This window comes from Dermacentor albipictus, chromosome 6, assembly GCF_038994185.2.
Source record: "Dermacentor albipictus isolate Rhodes 1998 colony chromosome 6, USDA_Dalb.pri_finalv2, whole genome shotgun sequence".
Lineage (NCBI taxonomy): Eukaryota > Metazoa > Arthropoda > Arachnida > Ixodida > Ixodidae > Dermacentor > Dermacentor albipictus.
Window position 1 is genome coordinate 124,141,655 of NC_091826.1, and position 18,031 is coordinate 124,159,685.

Consider the following 18,031-nt stretch of genomic DNA (forward strand, 5'->3'; position numbering starts at 1 on the left):
TTTATAGAACACTGAAGGCCTAATTCGAAACCAACTGTCACTAGATTTTAAGTTTTTCTTTTACATGCAACAAACGTCGTGAAATTTGGTGCAGTGGTTGCCGTGAAAAATGAATATTCCTTATACATGTATTTAGAAAGGAGCATCCGAGTTACAGCTTCCTATTAAGTGCGCACTCGTCGAGTTAACTGTTAAGCGCGACGACAAACCACCGGGTTCAACAACATCACTGTCGTCTCCTGCTCACTCGCCTCTATACGACCAGAGGGAAAGAAACTTGCACGACGAGTTAGAAAAAAAACTCTCCCGAGCACCCCTGCGGCTCGACGGCCTATACGAGCTGTCAAGAACGTTTTAATTAAGGTCGCGTGTGGGCTCTGTTGCCCGCGCCTATTCGGCGGCATCCGTTTTCTGACTTATATAGATCCTTTTTTTTTCCGTGGGCTCCTGACTTGCTTTGTTGTTATTCTTCTTTTCTTCCGTTGACGTCAGCGTATCGCAGCAACGGGACGTGCAAATACGCAGAGTGTTGAAGACGCCGTCGACAGAGGGAGGTGCATGACACGGAGGATACGAGGTGAGAAGGAAGAGATGAACTGAAGAAATTGCAGACAAAAGAAAGAAAAGAACAGTAATGTGCGATGCCTGCCAACAGCAAGGAGCGAGGAACTTTGAATCTGCGCGAGGGCGCACACGGAAGCCATCTCCTCGCCGCCCACGTGCCGCACTCGCAGACGGCGCTCCCGTCTTTCGAGACGGCAACAGACCAGTCGCTCCTCCCGAAACTCGCGGACGAAGATACAAAATTACATCGTGTCATCTGATGAGCGCGGCGTAACGAAAACCGAAGTGGGTGAGTGAATGCACTTCTATTTCACTTTCCAGCTCTGGATAATGTTTTCGTTTTGTGCGTCTGTGTGTGACGGCACGCGGCCTGGTGGTTAGTTTAACTGCAGCATAAATCAACTAGGACTTCGGCTGGCGACCTTGCTTTTGGCTTGATCGAACGTGTGGAAGCTAGAATGTGTAACTGCGTTTTTCTTTGCATCGCCAAAAAGAAAGTTCTTTGTACCCCTCTTTTAAAGAAATGAAAGTGAAAGAATGGAATGGTAGTCATGCTATAATGGTGACGGTTAGTCCTTTTTGCATAGCCCACTTTTCTGTGCCCTTCCATGCCCTTTCTTAAATACTCTATGCACACACGTGCAGATATATTGAAATGCATATGCGGCTCATTAGAGATGAATGCTTACAATATGCGTCTATGTAATCTACGTATGTCTGTATGTCAAAGCAAAAATTGGCATCCACCCGTATTGTAGCACGCAGCTACAAAGCAAACCCACACGGTTTTCACAGAAAGAAGCGTCGCAGCTGAAGAAAAAAATCGTCCTGGTCCAGAACAGCGAGGCTTGTTTCTCAGAAACCCGCGTGGGTTTCCTTTGTAGCTGCGTGCTACAATACGGGTGGATGCCAATTTTTCCACTTCATGTACTTTCCTCCAGCTTGCGGCTTCCGCAGAACTGATTTGCCGTATGTATGTATGTATGTATGTATGTATGTATGTATGTATGTATGTATGTATGTATGTATGTATGTATGTATGTATGTATGTATGTATGTATGTATGTATGTATGTATGTATGTATGTATGTATGTATGTATGTATGTATGTATGTATGTATGTATGTATGTGTGTGTGTGTATGTATGTATGTATGTATGTATGTATGTATGTATGTATGTATGTATGTATGTATGTATGTATGTATGTATTCAATAGAATAGTGCAAGGGATATGCCTCCTTAAACAAGGTACCGTGCAGAGGTGGTCCCCTGTTTTGAGATATAGATCATCTAACATGTGAAAATAGGCAATGACGTACGCTTACTGTTGTCCCTGAAAGCCTCTACTTTGTATTGAGGGACAGAAGATTGTGGACAAGTCGTGTATTCTGTGGCGGATTTTGGAGGCGAATATCTCGAGTGGACATAGTCCCATTAAATCAGGTGCCCCATCATGTGGACATGCTTTCAGCAGCGACCGGCTTCAAGGCCCGTATTCACAATAACCTCTTCTACGACCCAATTATTTGTAGTGCACATTCGAGCCAATCCTTATGCTGGCCATATTGAATGCGGAGGCGACAAGCCGATGGAACATAACACTTAAGAAAGAATAGCTTTGTGAGTTCGGCCTAAGTTTAGCAGTTATAGTATTTGCTATTGCGCAATCATTTCACCTCACTTTATTGTATCAACGATTCCGTTAGGGTATTACTTGCGGGGCGAACAACATAAAAGGACAAATGTGACACATGTGTTCATGGGGAAATGTGGCTGGCTGCCGCTTCCAGAAATTCGGATGAAAATGGCATTGCTGCGCCGGTAAATTGAAGCATTCCACGTAGTGGGGCGGGTAGGGGGGCTAGGAAGCGCAAATTTATGAACTGTGTGCTGACAGAGGCTTCATAGAGGGACAATCTAAAATCAAATCCGCCTCCATTCTACTTTGGGAAAGTGGATCTACAGCGAAGCTGCTGCCGACGTTAGACGACGTTACACAAGCGCCACCACCACACACGTCGTAGGTCACGCACGTGTGCGGAAGGGCAGCGTTCATAATCATTCTTCTAGGCCCTCCGCCAAGCGCCAGTGTATTGTTGAGCCAAATGAACGTTTAAAATTTACTTGCGTCAGATAATGAGTTAAGTACGACTTGCGTACAAGCTGCACACATGTTAGCTTCAGATTGTAATTTGAACATATGAGAAAACACATTTCTGTTAAGCTGAAACTGAAAAACGAAGCCGTTTTTCCCGCTGCCGTTTGAGGTTTGTCTGAGTAGCCACTAAGTCGCGGTGCTGTTTTTGAACAGCTTGAAATTACATCCGAAATATAACAGCCGAATCTTTCTAAGGCAATGACAAGGTGGTATTTGAAGAAAGAAACAGCATGAAAGAGACCCAGGTGGCACAGGTGTTGGTGCTGACAAATTTCTACTCGAAGAAAGCCGAAGAAAAAATTCCTCAGCGCACAGCCACAGGGCTAGCCGAGGTTCCCATTGAGCTGATTAACGAACTAGGGCCAAACAGTAAGGAAGCTATTGTGAAAGCAGTGAAAAAAAACTTTAAAAGATAGACGAATATACCAGACTGTTGGTGAAAAAGTAGAATGAATTTAATTTTTAAAGGGGGAGAAAGATAGAATTCACTCGTACAGACCGTTGACCGTTACATCGGTAATATACAGGCTAGCAATGCAGGCAATCAAATTAAAGCTGCATGCATGGGTGGAGAGTAATAGCAACTTTAGAATATCTTCAGAATAGGTAGGCGTTTGAATGGTAACTTATTTGTTCTTAGTGTATTGAAATGTGAAAAGTAGAAAGCAGGCCGTTTTACCCTCAGGGCAAACCCTGGGGGCGAAATAAATAAATAAATAAATCTGTGGCCTTTTTAGACATTACAGGAGTCTATGACAACGTGGCCCGCAACATTTTGTGGGATATTCTGGAAGGGGAAGGCTTAGTTGATGATTGTCTACAGCTTTTGAAAGATATTTACCTAGAAAATACCATTTGCGTTGGATGGGAAGGGATCAGGAGCGAGGAGAAAGTTGATTCAACAAAGGACTGAGGTAGGCGTTGCCCTTTATCCCCACTGCTGTTTATGATGTACATGGTGAGGATGGCGAGGGCACTAGAAGGAAGTAATATCTGGTTTAATCTCTCATACAAACAGGCGGGTATAGTTGTAAAGCAGCAGCTTCCAGGTTTATTTTATGCAGACGACATTGTGTTGCTAGGTAACAAGCAACTGATTTGCAACGTTTGGCTATTATCATTGGACAGAAAGGCAAGAATTTAGGTTTGAAATATTGTGTTTGAAAATCAGGTGTTATGGTATTCATGAAAGCAGTGAACAGACAGTGGCAATATAGGGCTAGGAAATACCTCTGGTAAGAGAATATAAATATCTTGGTATATGGATAAACGAAAGGAATATGGAAACACAAGAAAAAACAATAACAGTGAAGGGGAAGAGGAATGCAGCCATAATGAAGCACAGAGCGCCATGGGGATGCAATAAGGACGAGGTGCTCCAGGGTATGTGGAAAGGTGTAATGGTTCCAGGGCTTACGTTTGGAAATGCGGTTGCTTGCTTTAAATCGGGGGTGCGATCAAGACTCGATGGGTACCAAAGGCCAGTGGGACACAGCGGGACACCTCGCATTGGGGGCTCACGGGAAGACTACAAATCAAGTGGTGCATGGTGATATGGGCTGGAATAGTTTTGAAGTCAGGGAAGCTCGCAGTGGAATTCATTATGAAGAACGACTGACGAATATGGAAGAAAGTAAATCGGCTGGGAGAGTGTTGAAGTATGTCTACAGCAAAAACACTGATTCACAGTGGAGGAAAATAACTAGGAAGCTTACCAGCAAGTATGCGGCCTGTAGGGCGGGCAACACAGCAAGAGAGAACGTCAAGCGGAATGTCAGAGAGGCTGAAATAATATCATCGGTGGCAGCAATGGAAAAGAAACGTGTCATGATTAACTACTTAAGAGGAAAAGCTAAATCAGGAAAAAAAACATTGATGATAATTCCAAGAGAAGCTAATTACTTTTCGAAGCGAGATCGAGATGGCTTAGAACACGCACCACTAAGGCGAGGTATAAGAAGGAAGAAGAAGCATGTGCTTGCTGCGGTGCAGCTAGGGAAACGATGGAGCATGTTTTATTAGAATGTGAAGACGTCTTCCCAGCAGTCGATTTATGCACCACTGGCCTCCTTGAAGCCCTTGGATTACGAGAGCAGTGTAAAAGTAAACATGTCCGCAATAGGGATTAGTAAGAGGCGATTGGAGGATTGGTGGAAGAAAAGTATGGAAACGACGAAAAACGGAGACGTACAAAAGCAAAGTTCGCAATAGGGGTTCAGAAAATTTGGTTATGGGAGTTCATAGTGTTTTTTTTTTTACTTTTCCAACATAAGTAGGACATTAGGCAGTATAACAGCAAGAGCGTGGTGGCGCAAACCACCGCCCCGTTCCAAAGGGTACGCTCATAGCATCCACAGCCTTAATGTCGATTACGGTCGCAGCACCCACTGTGTGACAGATGCAACGGGCAGAGCGCCCACGCATGACTGACAGATACATGGCCGCTATCTTGTACACGTTCGAAAAATCGACATTCAATTTCGCCTCACGCGATTGAACTAGATTGGTCTAGGCCGCGATATCGGTGCAGCCTGGAAAATCGCGCGAGGCGAAATCGAAGGTCTGCTTTTAGAACGTATAAGATTGCGGCCATGGTGTGCACACGGTCGTCACGCGCGCACCCAGATGCGCGAAAGCGCAGCATACATTCGCATTCTAGTAGCCCCCCCCCCCACCTTTTGCAAGTGCGTTATTGAACTAATTCATTTTCTCAAAGCAAAATGGGTCACAAAGCTTGTACAGTAATATATACACGCCATTTGCAGACATGATAGCATCGGATTGTAATTTGAATATACGAGAAAACATGATTCGCATACGCGGAAACACAAAACAGCCCTTTTCCAGCTACCGTTTGTTTTTCGATGAGCGCAGACCAAAAAAGCCCGGCCGACTAGACATGAAAACTGAGAGCTGCGTGAGTTGGTGTGGTTCCATCTTGATAAAGAACTGCGCCAAAACAACGTAGACGGGATACTGTGAAACGATAGAGAGAGACGATTGAGAGAAGCGAGCGCACGTGTTTGCTGTTCCTCTCTATCTCGCCTACGTCTTTCTTGCGCACTATTTTGTTAAGATGGTGCACGAAGCTATCAGCACTCCGCGCACTCTGTCACCATCGTAGCTAGCTTTCAGGATAAGGCCCCCGCGGCCGCGCCATACACAGCCGCTGCTGGAATGCAGTTGATGACAATTGATAATGGTTCGCATCGAAAGGGGGCAGCGTCATCGACCACGTCTTCGCACGAGGTCTACCAAACGCGATCCTGTTCAATTACGTCACGTGCTGCTGCATGCATCGGCCAGTGCTCATCTTCCACGAAACAGCCGCATCATCTATCATATTGTTAACAATTTCTCTTCCCCGCCTTCTTCCGTTAGCTCTGGTGGGCCGCAAGCCAGCGTCCTCGGCCCCTTACTCTTCCTAATCTACAATAACGACACACACACCCAGATTACTTGCTTCATGCGCATTTTTGCAGCTGACTGCATAATCTACCATCCTATTCACACGACCGACCATCACTTGGCACTTCAAAGAGATCTTAACCTTATCGATAACTGGTGTAACAAGTGGCTCATGACATAAAACTTTACAAAGTGCGAGGTGACGTGCTTCAGCCGAAAACGCGTAAATCCTAGAGTCTTGGTCGTTTCTTCCGCGCCCCGCAAGCTATCTAAGTTGTGCATCAAAACCAGCCCTGTCAGCAGACAATCAAAGTCATGCAACATTGTGCACAGAAAGGGTTTCATCAAATGCTCAAGAGGAATAGTGTATAGCATACCTTTTTCCTGTGGGCAGCGTTACGTGGGTCAAATAGGGAGTTGCCTAAATTTGAGACTGCAGGAACATTATCGGAAAGTCCAAAAGGGAGAGAAGGTTTCCTTGGAATCCATTGCTCCCAATGCAAATGTCATCGACTGTTTGAAAAAAACCAGAAATATTAGCAAGCAGTGTGAAAGAAAACACTAGACTCATCATTGAGGCAGCGGCTATCGCAGAATGCAACTGCGTTAGCAAGCCATCCCTATAGCACTGACTGTTAAAGAAATTGAATATCTGGGGTCTCTATGCGGGAAGCCGCCTAAGGCCTTGGTGCGCTCGTTTATTTGTGATGACCATGTTGACTTGCACGATTGTAACTGATTATGATCAAGTGCGCAAGAGTAGATATACATACCTTTTTGTAATGAACAATGGTTGGAAGTTTACGCCTGTCCTTGTCGCCTTTTTAGTGTTCCGTGTCCGCTCTTGCGCTAGTCTTTTCCGCATAGACACTAGAAATTGGCTGACTAGAGGAAGGATTGGCTGAGACTTGGAATGACTGGCTGCTTGCAGAGGCCTTCGGCTTGGCCTGAAAAGAAAGAAACACCAATGAATTAAGGCTGTTCAATTATTTGCCATCATCATCACTATTGTTACTAAGATAAAGAATGATTTCTAATTCACAACTGTCACGACAAGTGCTCTTGTCAAAAGAAATGGTTCAGACTGAGCCATGTTGGTATATATTCAGTTGTAGCCTTATAGCATAAGAAGCTTCAGATAGAAAGGACCCAAGTAAATTGATGGTTTGCTTGGAACAGCCAAAGATGTCACGTGCACATTATGACATTCGGAGATTACATCTCCTATATTTAGGTGGAGCTGCCATGGCCGCATACTGCAGACCATAGCTTTCAACTTTCACTGCTCCATTAAACAACCTTGCCGATTTTACTGCTTCCCAAAACAATGAAGCACTCTTGAAACAAGCGCAAACCATGCATGTTGTTTACTTCCGACGCAGAACAAGCAAGCCAAAGATATTGTCCAGCTGACAGGCTGGTAGAATAGCAAAAATACAAAGAAACCATGCTTGAACCACAACTGTGTCACAACAGCTGTTAGCCCCTTTCGGATATGGTTTGTTGTGTCATGGAAGAAGTATCAATGTGTAATATTCTTTTTACTCAAGCTGTGAAAATTGAAAGTTACGGTCGTTAATGCATCAACATACCCTTCCCATCTTCTTAAAAAGTTGTAATATTGCACTGTGTTCACTGAAAAATTTACCCCTTTTTGTAAAGAAGCCTGCAACTATGCCTGGACCCCATACATGGCTCCGGCAGGCAGTGCTGTTTATTCTGCCCGTTTATTGACTTGCAATCCCCTAACCAAATAAATTATGCAACATATTTTTCCAGATGACATTGCTTCATGTGAATGCGCTTAATTCCGAAAATTTATGAAATGAATCAAGCCTCTCCTAAAAAAATTGTAAAGTAGAGTAATTTATTACCATACCTAAACATGAGCACTTCCCGTAGATTTTGAGAGCCTATGAGGACAGAGCTATTTACTCAAATTTCTACGACTCATGGCAACAGGATGGCCAAATTCCGTGCTGTTCATAAATGCAAAGAAAAAAAAAACTTTGGTCAATTTGTGCAATGTTTCGTTCCAAAATGTTTCTTCCTTATACCGTAGTGGGGATACTCTGCGGTAATTAGTTGGAATTAATGCTATTGGCCTGCAGTCTGGTACAAAATATTTTTAAAGCCGCAGCGACAGCACTATTTCCTTCGGATCTATCCAAAATGCAGATTCGGTAAAATCCAGGGAAAATGCTTCTAACTAAACAGGTCATTCTATATTGTTTTTTGCACAGACACCTCTTTTTTTCTTGGGAAAATAGGGTTGATTTCATTGTCGCCAGGCTCGGGCAGGAACATAAATTTTTAAATCAAAATTAAAAGTGATCGCCAGGTATGTCCAGTTGAATTTATCTGAACATGCCCTACTGTCTGCAGTACACATGTTGCCACTTTAAAGGCTTGCAAGAAGGCACCAGTTATATTTTCTAGGGCAAGAAGGCAATGAAATAGTTACTTAAGGCAATTAGTCACAGGAGTCCTGGATCCCCAGTAGAAGAAAATTTAAAGACGATAAATTGTTTAGAAGACCTAAGTCACTCATTACTGAGTCACCATCTATAGCTTACCATTATTCTTAAGAGTACCATCATTGCATTGTGCTAAAGCTAACCTAAAAGACTGAAACCTGGCATGATAAAAATAGAGCTTGAGAATGAAGGCTTGCTCAACAAGCAACAGAACGACAAAAAATGATATACATGATAAATAAAAAAGCGCTATTGAGGACGGTAAAGAACTAGGCACCATGACGAAATTTGTAAATATGCAAGCAAAGGATGGAGTCAGTTGGCGCAAGCCAGATATATTTACATATTACCAGGAAAGGCCTTCGTCCCACAGTGGACATAATGTATGTGAGAGCACTGCGCCTCTTCGATTATGCACTCCCAGACTATCCAGAAACCACCTGTGGCTTCCGGTCTGGGTAGCATTGACAGAAGGGCGCATCACAGTCATGTGATCCAGCTGCCTGGGACTGTCCGAGGTTTGGTTTGAAAGCACCGTGATTGGAAGCCGCTCTCCTGGCTGCTGTTGTCTGCTATTAGCTACTTAAATTATGGGGTTTTACTTGCCAAATCCACTTTCTGATTACGAGGCTTACCGTAGAGGAGGACTCCGGAAATTTCGACCACCTGGTGTCGTGAACGTGCACCTAGATCTAAGTACATGGGTATTTTCATATTTTGCCCCCATTGAAATTCGGCCACCGTGGACGGGATTCAATCCCGTTACTTCGTGCTTTAGCTACTTGTAGATAGTGCCCTACCCAGCAAATTCAGTAGCGTGGTCTTCGAAATGGTGCAGTCTCAAAGGTCATGTCGCCGACACAACCATAAAGCTTGCATAATTGAATCGCCGCCTGAGCACATTGAACATGTTAACAAAGCTCAGTTTACATCGTGCTCTCGCTATTCCTGGCCCTTAACCGCTGTATTTAAGCCAGCTCATTCATTTGCTGCAAAATTTAAGCGTCATTGCCACAAGAAAATTAGCAAAAACACGGTTGTGCCACTTTACTGTTCACCCACAAAGCACAGGCCGATATCCTCAAAGCTCGTGAAACCGTCTACTAAAGGCCTGACGTGTGTCTAGGACAGAGCGCGTCTACACTGCCTACTAATCCTGCACATCCAAAAGCAAAATCTCGAATTTGGGTAACAGAAGGGATCAGCACACATGTCAACAGCAATCGGTGAAGCTCTGATTATACAGGTTGTCCCAGTAAAACAATAAAAATATGCAAATGTGACGTAGCTCGACAGAACCAAGGTAATGTTGTTTGCCGTCACTTGGAGATACTCAGATATTTTTTAATTGCGCTAAAATAAATACTTCATCTTCGTTAATTATTCAATTTTTTAAATAATATAGTTAGAGTAGAAGTGCCCATGAGAAAATTGTAGAGCAACACGAAAAGCTCCCCATACAGCTTTCTATTGTTCGAGACATGCTGCGTAGAAATGTTTTTTCCAGAAAGAAGCTCGCGAATACACGCAGTGCTGCGAATGGACAGTCACGCAACAATTTAGTGTGTATTTGCAGGCTTCTTTCACGCTAGGAAAAACACTTTTATGTAGCATGTATTAATCATAGTATTTGAGAAGTGGATTAATTACCGAATACTAGTTATTTAATCTGGCAAAATGAAAAAAATCAGTATCTCCAAGTGAGGGCAAGCAACATTACCTTGGTTCTGTCCAACTACGTGGCATTTGCATATTTTCCATGTTTGGCTCAAGTTACGGGAGACACCCTGTATGCCACGCCAGCTACCAGCATTAAATATCTACATGCAATATGATACGTTTCCTCGTCCACCAGTTTAACTCATTTGAAAAGCGAAATCTACCTGTTTACTATGCATATAGCAATGAGCATGACATATTTCACGAAACACATCAAGAAAAGCAAGCATTTGCTCCTGATCACTGTGCTTTGTCTTAAAAAACACAAGTACTAAGGTTGCAGCAATTAGACCACTTATGAAAACCTCGCATTACGGCACATGAAGCATTGATTTAACGGAAGCGATAGCTCAGTGCATGATATTTGCTGTCTGGTACACGCAAAGTACACATAAACACGCAGCGTCTTTTAAAACATGGCGTCAAGCCCGCGCGCATCTTTTTAAGAGAGCCGCCGTTTGCTAGCTACTTGCATATGTTGAACAAATATCTGCTGACAGCTCTGAGAGTCCGCAGAGTCTGTGACTTCTGGTAAAACGAATGCGATACTGGCTGCTCTCGGACTGGTGGGCGGGGCTTCCGAAGCTGATTGAGAAAATGTAATGCGGGACAGCTGTGCTAAGCAGTCCAGGACTGTCAAGGACTGATAATCGAAGAGGCCCACTAATGCTTCGTGTTCCTATCCTATGTAATGTCTTCATACTGATCAGCTCAAGCTGCATGGCAAAGAAGTCCCTTGTTAGTGCTCTGAAGACAAGCCTCTTGTCCAAACATTGGCTCTAGAGACGACTATCGTTCGACAACTGTTGATCTGTTCATAGAAGTGAGAATTCCGCGACAAACTTTTCAATGAAGTATGCAATATGATGATGAACTTGTTTCATAAAACTTCATAAGTATACCTGACCATTTACTCACTTTTGCATTTAAGTAAATATTATGAAATTGCCGCTGTGAACAGTTGTCCCCGACTGCTGCACACTTGTGATGAAAAATTAACCGTATTTGAAAGTTTGTGTAATTAGCCAGGAAAGCAGCACTCGCTGGATGGGTCATCATATAATTTGGAAAAAAAATTCAGCAGTGAGCAGCAATTGTATCACTAATGACCTTGAACATCGTTTATAATGATTAATTTGTAAACACCTGTTATCGAACAGCCCACTTACTGAAGTTTTGAACACATTGTACAGAATTACAGCACGTACTACACGAAATAAGATCTGTAATAGACCTCACCAAATACAATATTAATGTGGCGGCAGGTCAAATGGCTCCTCAGCAATGCTTGCGTCCTTCCTGGGTGAACAAAAAACAACATTAGGCTTACAGTGACAGCACCAAACCACATAATTTAAGTTGCAAACAAGTGCCCCAGAACATAGGAAGTTCTAATTAGATATGGTCAACCTGCTCAACCATTTCACAGACATTGAATGACAAAATGTACTTTTATGGAGCCTCAACGCTATGGAATACATGCTAATACAAACATGCTAGTACACAGAATCAAATTGGATGTATGAAAATTCTCAGTAAACCTTTACTTCCTAGCAACCACAAGTCGCTCTTTGTGAAGTGCAATAAGTGAGTGTCTAACCTACACCAAGAAGGTAGAAAATTCGGGATCCTTGCTGGTGAATAACTCACCATATCTCTACCAATACCCAGCAATACAAAGGTAAATTGTACGTATTATGTTGTATAAAGAAGCAGTTCAGTGCTACGAAGAAAGTACAATAAATAAATTATTTCGAATTCATCTTCATGTCAGGCTAATCAAGTTAATTTTTTTTAGATAACACGAGAGAATGGTTAGAAAAAAATATTGGAATCTGTCAACAATGTTGAAGTAATTTTATGGCGGCCTGCAGATAGCACTTGTTGAAAGAAGACCTGCGGCAGGGGGAGAAAAGACAAAGAAGTGTGATAAAACAAAATGAGGCCTGTGCTGTACAGCTACTGAATGCAGTTTTATTACAATTAAGATGTGCAATACAGCAGATGTAAGAGATGCGAGACCCTCAGGTGGTATATTGCAATGTTGTTACGAGAAATTGTTTCAAGGAGCATGATTCCTTAACCCTTCGAGAGTCAAGGACGTAAATATACCGCGCCACGAAGTACAAAATTGTCGATGCCGTATATTTACGGCGCTGTCTGTAGGTTTAAAAAGCGCGACAATTTCCTAACCTATCCTTTTCTGTCATGTGCTGCCACTATGTGGAAATACCGGGAATTTCTTTGCACGCTTCCGCTCTCTCAGTTTTTGTTGCATGGTTTGTTTTAGCGCTAGTTCGCTCCTGCGCGTCTATGTACTACCGCTTGCGCATAGGCTTGCGCGCGGGCGGGTGGCGGTTTCGGTTTTGTTTTCGCGGGCGGTTTCGGCTTCTTGCGCTTGCAAAACTGATGGCAATTTCGTTACTAATCGCTCAAAAGGCACCTACTTGTTTCTCGCTCATTTAGTGCTCACAGGGATGCGCATAGGAAGGATGCTGCCGTGCATGCGCTTCCGTTGCTCCTTTTCTTCTTTTTTTTTGAAGACTCGCGAAAACTAATTGCTTCTGGTTGGCGATAAGATGAAGATTAGCGGAAGTTTGTCACATGTTTTGCTTTTTTGATGGGCACACAACCGCACAGGTTTCTTGAGTGCATGCACCTACACAGTTCGATTACACTATGTATGTACATATTAGTGTAAAAGCAGGAAGATTTGAATCTTGCAAAATATTCTCGAGTGCAGATTTTCAAAGCCTTGAACTATAACAATGTACCAAATTTTTTGCTCTTATATGTTTATCTCCTTTTTAATATTGTTATTCATGAATAAAGAGTACATATATACCAACGCAAATTATTTTTTTCTTCTCGCTTTACGGTCGCCCTAGAAAAATTACGGTAATTTTTAAAAAAATAAGTCCCTAAGAATAATTGGAATCTGCAATAAAAAAATCGACCTTGGGCGGTTGAATATGGCGAAAAAGATCGACCCTCAAAGGGTAATTATATTCATGTAATCTTTAGAAACGGATGGCATAAAGGACATACTTGTTGACAGTCCCATAGCGAGTCACATGTAGATGGATTATGTCATCCATTTGGTAGCTTCTGATCATGTTCCAAAGCATGAATCTCATAACTGCGAATTCTATACGAATGTGACACCTTTGGTTAATTGCACACACAAACACACACACGCACACACACACACACAAACACACACACACACACATACAAATAAATATTAGGCCTACTTTTCCTGCCTAGTTGCACCTGCAGGACAGCGGGATGTTGTAAGCAACCACGCAGTTGAACTGCTGCATGTCCCTCTTGCTACACTTTGCGTCAAGGCCTGGTCTAATTCACCTTTTTGAGCCCAGATTGCTTGACGTGACAAATAAATGTTCTAGCTCTCCCAACAGTCTTTTTGAGACTATGGCTGACCTTCTGAATGTGATCTAACAGGGGTCACACCACTGTAGGCCAATGTTAGACCTGTGTATAAAAGTTCTCCTCGACTTGTTGAGGGTGCTATTTCGTGCTTCTGTGACAGAGTTTCACAGCCAAACAGTGCGCTGATGCGAAAGGCAGAATTCCCTCTGTAAAAGATGGGGCAAAGATGCAGTGCCCATGAAACTCACCAAAGAAAACAATGAGGTCAAGAAATGGAAGACCACGGTCTAGTGGTAGTTTTCCAGTAGAACATATTGTGGGTGGGGGGGGGGGGGCTACTTGGGGCAGAGCTTTCAGAAGATGAAGTGCCAACAGAGACAACACAGTAAGAAAGAACAAAGGCAGGACAAGGCGCTACTTGCGACTGTTTATTGAGGTCAAAAGCAGCTGAATATAAAGCCATGGGGAGAAGGGGAAGAAAAAGACAGAAGCACTGAGTGTGTGAAGGCGCACGCGCGAGAACACAGAAGATGACGATGAAGGGAATCATCAGATAAGCCAAAATCTAAAACTTATCTAAAAACATGCATTCATTTGTGTAAATATTCAGAGACACAGGCATGCTGACACAGGCATCTCCTCTATTCGTAACCTGGTTGGCCTCCAACAGTTCACGTGCCACAGTGTATTTGCTTTTAAACACGATTGTTGTATCATGAAGTCTTGCTTCACATACTTGCTTATTCTCATTCCTGCAGGCCTTGCAATGAAGTGGCGAGTTTGAGCCATAACTATTTTTCAGCGAAAGCTTGTGCTCCCACAAGTGTTCACTAATACATCGGCCAGTTTGTTCGATATACTCATTCCCACACATCCACGGTATAGAATCGCTTCTTCACACTTCACAAAAGGATTTGTATGTTTAATAGAACGCTCTACTTTTAGAGCTCATGAGGTCCAATCAAGCTGCACTAAGTAGCAAGCTTTCGGGGCGAGGCATAAACCACAGGAATTTTATATTTCGCGGCGACGTGTCTAAGATTACGCGCCACTTCGTGAGAATACGGTATCGCCACTGGATACGGCCGAAATTCCTTGCGGGCACGAGGTCGGTATACAGACCATGCAAATAATTGTTGCAGTATAAGTCTACGCACTCTAAGACTGTTAAACGTGCGATTGCCACTATAAGCTTTGAGCTTGCCCTTAAAAAATTGTGCTGTCATAAGGCACACAAAAGCTTTGACAAACAGATTTTGAAATTGAAGAAAGCTGGCTTTCGTTGTTCAGTTTTGAGTGAAGTTTCGGAGGCGTTGTTGAAAAAGGTGCAAAAGGAAAGAAACTGAAGCAGTCAAGAAGGTCAAACATTGGAAAAGAAAGCTAAACCAGTGGTGATACCGTATTCTCACAATGTGGCGCATAATCTTAAACATGTCATCGTGAAATACAATATTGCTGTGGTTTCTTCCGTGCCCCCACAACTTGCTACTTTGTGTCACCTGATTGGATATGATGACTAAGAAAGCAGAAAGTTCTAGTAAACACACAAACCCCTTTGTGAATAACGGAGAAGGGGTCGTATACTGCATACCGCTGAAGTGTGGGAAGGAGTAAACCGGACAAACTGGCCGATGAATTGATGAACGCCTGCAGGAGCACAAGCTTTCACTAAAAAATGGTTATGGCTCAAACTTGCTGCTTCATTGCAAGGCATGTGAGAATGAGAATAAGCAAGTATGTGAAGCAAGGCTACATGATACAACAATCATGGTTAAAAGCAAAGACACTGTGGCACGTGAATGGTTGGAGGCGAACCAGAATAAGAGAAGAGGGGACGCCTGTGTCGACACCCCATCTCCGACTATTTACAGAAATGAACGCATGTTTTCAGATAAGTTTTAGATTTTCGTTAATCCTATGATTCCCTTCATATACAGCTTCCATATTTTCGCACATGCGCATTCATATAATCAGTGCTTTTTTTTCTTCCCTCTCTCCCCATGGCTATATATTCAGCGCTTTTGACCTCAATAAACAGTTGCAAGTAGCACCTTGTCCTGTCTTTGTTCTTTCTGACTGTGCTGTCTCTATTGGCACTTCATCTATTTAAATGCAGTTTTCCCCCTTTCATGAGCTCATCTAGCAATGTAGAGAAGACAGAAAAGGAATCACTCTACCCATTTAGTAGTCTTACTTCACGTCATATACGGTAGAAAGTTTGCAATGAAGCAGAATACTATTACTAAGCTGGTTCTTACAGCAGCTAGTGTTTTACAACTAGCTGACAGTGTTCTAGGCAGTGAAAAGTCGCAGTTAATGTGGTTGAGGAAATTGTTAATGTGTCGTACAAAGTGCCACGCATGTTCAAGTAAGCAAAACTACTACTGAAAGGCAAGCTGCACTGTCTGGGCATGAAGATTTTCTGTGGTGAGCATCGAGCTGGGGCTATTCCTTGCAGTCAAAGGTGTTTTTACCTTTTCTACTGGTGCACCTGAACACTGAAACATGTTGTCGCTACAGGAACACCGGAGAGCTCGTTTAACACTTGGTACCACCCCGACGTGGAGGGCAGCTTCCATAACCAAGTACAATGTTTGCTTTTAACAGTGCGTTCGCACTGCCTTTTAGCATGCATTGCCAAGAAGCATTTAATGGAGTTGAACGTAGCTGACGTCTCAGGTCAGACAACTTCGAGAAAGCCAAGGCATAGGACTGTTATGCAATCTATACACAAAGGCAACCATCAATTCAAGCAAATGCTCAGGGAGGTGAAACTACCTTTTTATTTTCAGTGCCAAGCAATCTGGGCACGTACAAAATGTTAACCGGACCAGGGCAACACATGAAGTTTACATCAAAAAGTATGTGCTGGAGTTCATGGGTACTACGATTGGTGCTGTTTACAATATCCCACTGTCCTGCAGCCGCAATTATGTAGAATAAACCGGCCGACGACTCAAGGATTATCTTACAAAACATGCACACACCCTTGACACAACATGGGGGAACAACATAGCTATTGATGCTGCTTTGTGCAGTTGTACACCAAATGCTTAGCAGTGAAGTATCTTCATGACACATTTTCAAAGCAGACATAACTTTCATAATAGCTCCCACTATGCTAGCGTGTCAACACTTAACCTGCTTGGCAAATTGAAGTATTCAGATCAACCTGCCGGAGCGTTCTGAACTGGGCTGCTTGGTGCATGTTTAGAAGGGAACCGAACAGGGCTACAGACAGGACAAAAGGAATATGTTGCTGCGTACAACGCTGTCACTTCGTACTGGCAGTAGTGTTCGTTCCCTTTTAAATATTTATATCTTTTGGTCGCCTGACCACACAACGCAGCTGCGAGCTCAGGCTATAATTTTACATTGTTACCTTGCCTTCCAATATTGAACTTTACCTCAACACTAGCTCACAGTGAGCTTATTCGTGGCTAATCTTAGTTACCATGGAGCCCATGCATGACAGTGCTAGCAATCATTGTGCAGTGTTTTTGCATACTGATTAAGCCAACACTAGACAAACAGTTATTTTATTGGTGAACGTTTTATCTGTTGCCTCAAATCTTGAACTGTGGCACTATAAGTGTTTTTTCAGCTCCACTCATATGTGCACCCAAGGCAGGTATGAAACAATATCCCTTCCAAGACGACGTGCTCATACTGAACCAATTCGTTGTCACAGGAAAACAAATCATCAATTATCCTTCGAATGCATCTGCGAAAATTACTCTACTTGCATAGACCTCGTCATTCCACCAACATTTGCAGTCACTGTCCATTAAGATTGCATATGCAAGACAGATACACAATAGAAGGGCACAGCTCACCATAACAAAGAGCACCACTTGACAGACGGCTGTGGCAAACTGACATTGCAAGCAGGCCCGCTGGCTGAGAAACTGAGCGCAAACCGGCACACACACATCCTTCACTGGTGCGATAGCTGCAATTGAAGCAAATAATATTAGGTATTTTCAGACCGGTCGTCCACAGTAAAGCAAAAACATTTTCATATACAAATACTCTTGCACATAAGCTTGTGACCAAATTACCGATTCCTGTGGTATCGTTTGGTGTCTTCAACTGTATCGTTCAACCCATTTAAAAAAAGACTTCATGAAGCACCTTCTATTCGGCAAAACAACAGAAATCTTGCTCTACATAACTCATAACATGTATTTTAGTATACCATGGCAATAGAATAGAATTATTGTAGTGATGCCTAAATGCTGAAAATTAGTCTACGCAACTAGAGACAGTCAGTATTAGAACCAGCCTTTAACATCAGTGTTGACACATCT

At 42.9% G+C, this 18,031-nt stretch overlaps 1 protein-coding gene across 1 annotated transcript in view; it reads left to right on the plus strand.

Annotated features, from left to right (window-relative positions):
- Positions 1–605: 605 nt before the first annotated feature.
- pip (heparan sulfate 2-O-sulfotransferase pipe) overlaps positions 606–18,031 on the plus strand; it is a 161,955-nt gene continuing 144,529 nt past the window's right edge. Inside the window, exon 1 of the mRNA XM_065428737.2 lies at positions 606–853. The gene's annotated coding sequence lies outside the window, so the exon portion shown is untranslated. The remainder of the gene's footprint in view (positions 854–18,031) is intronic.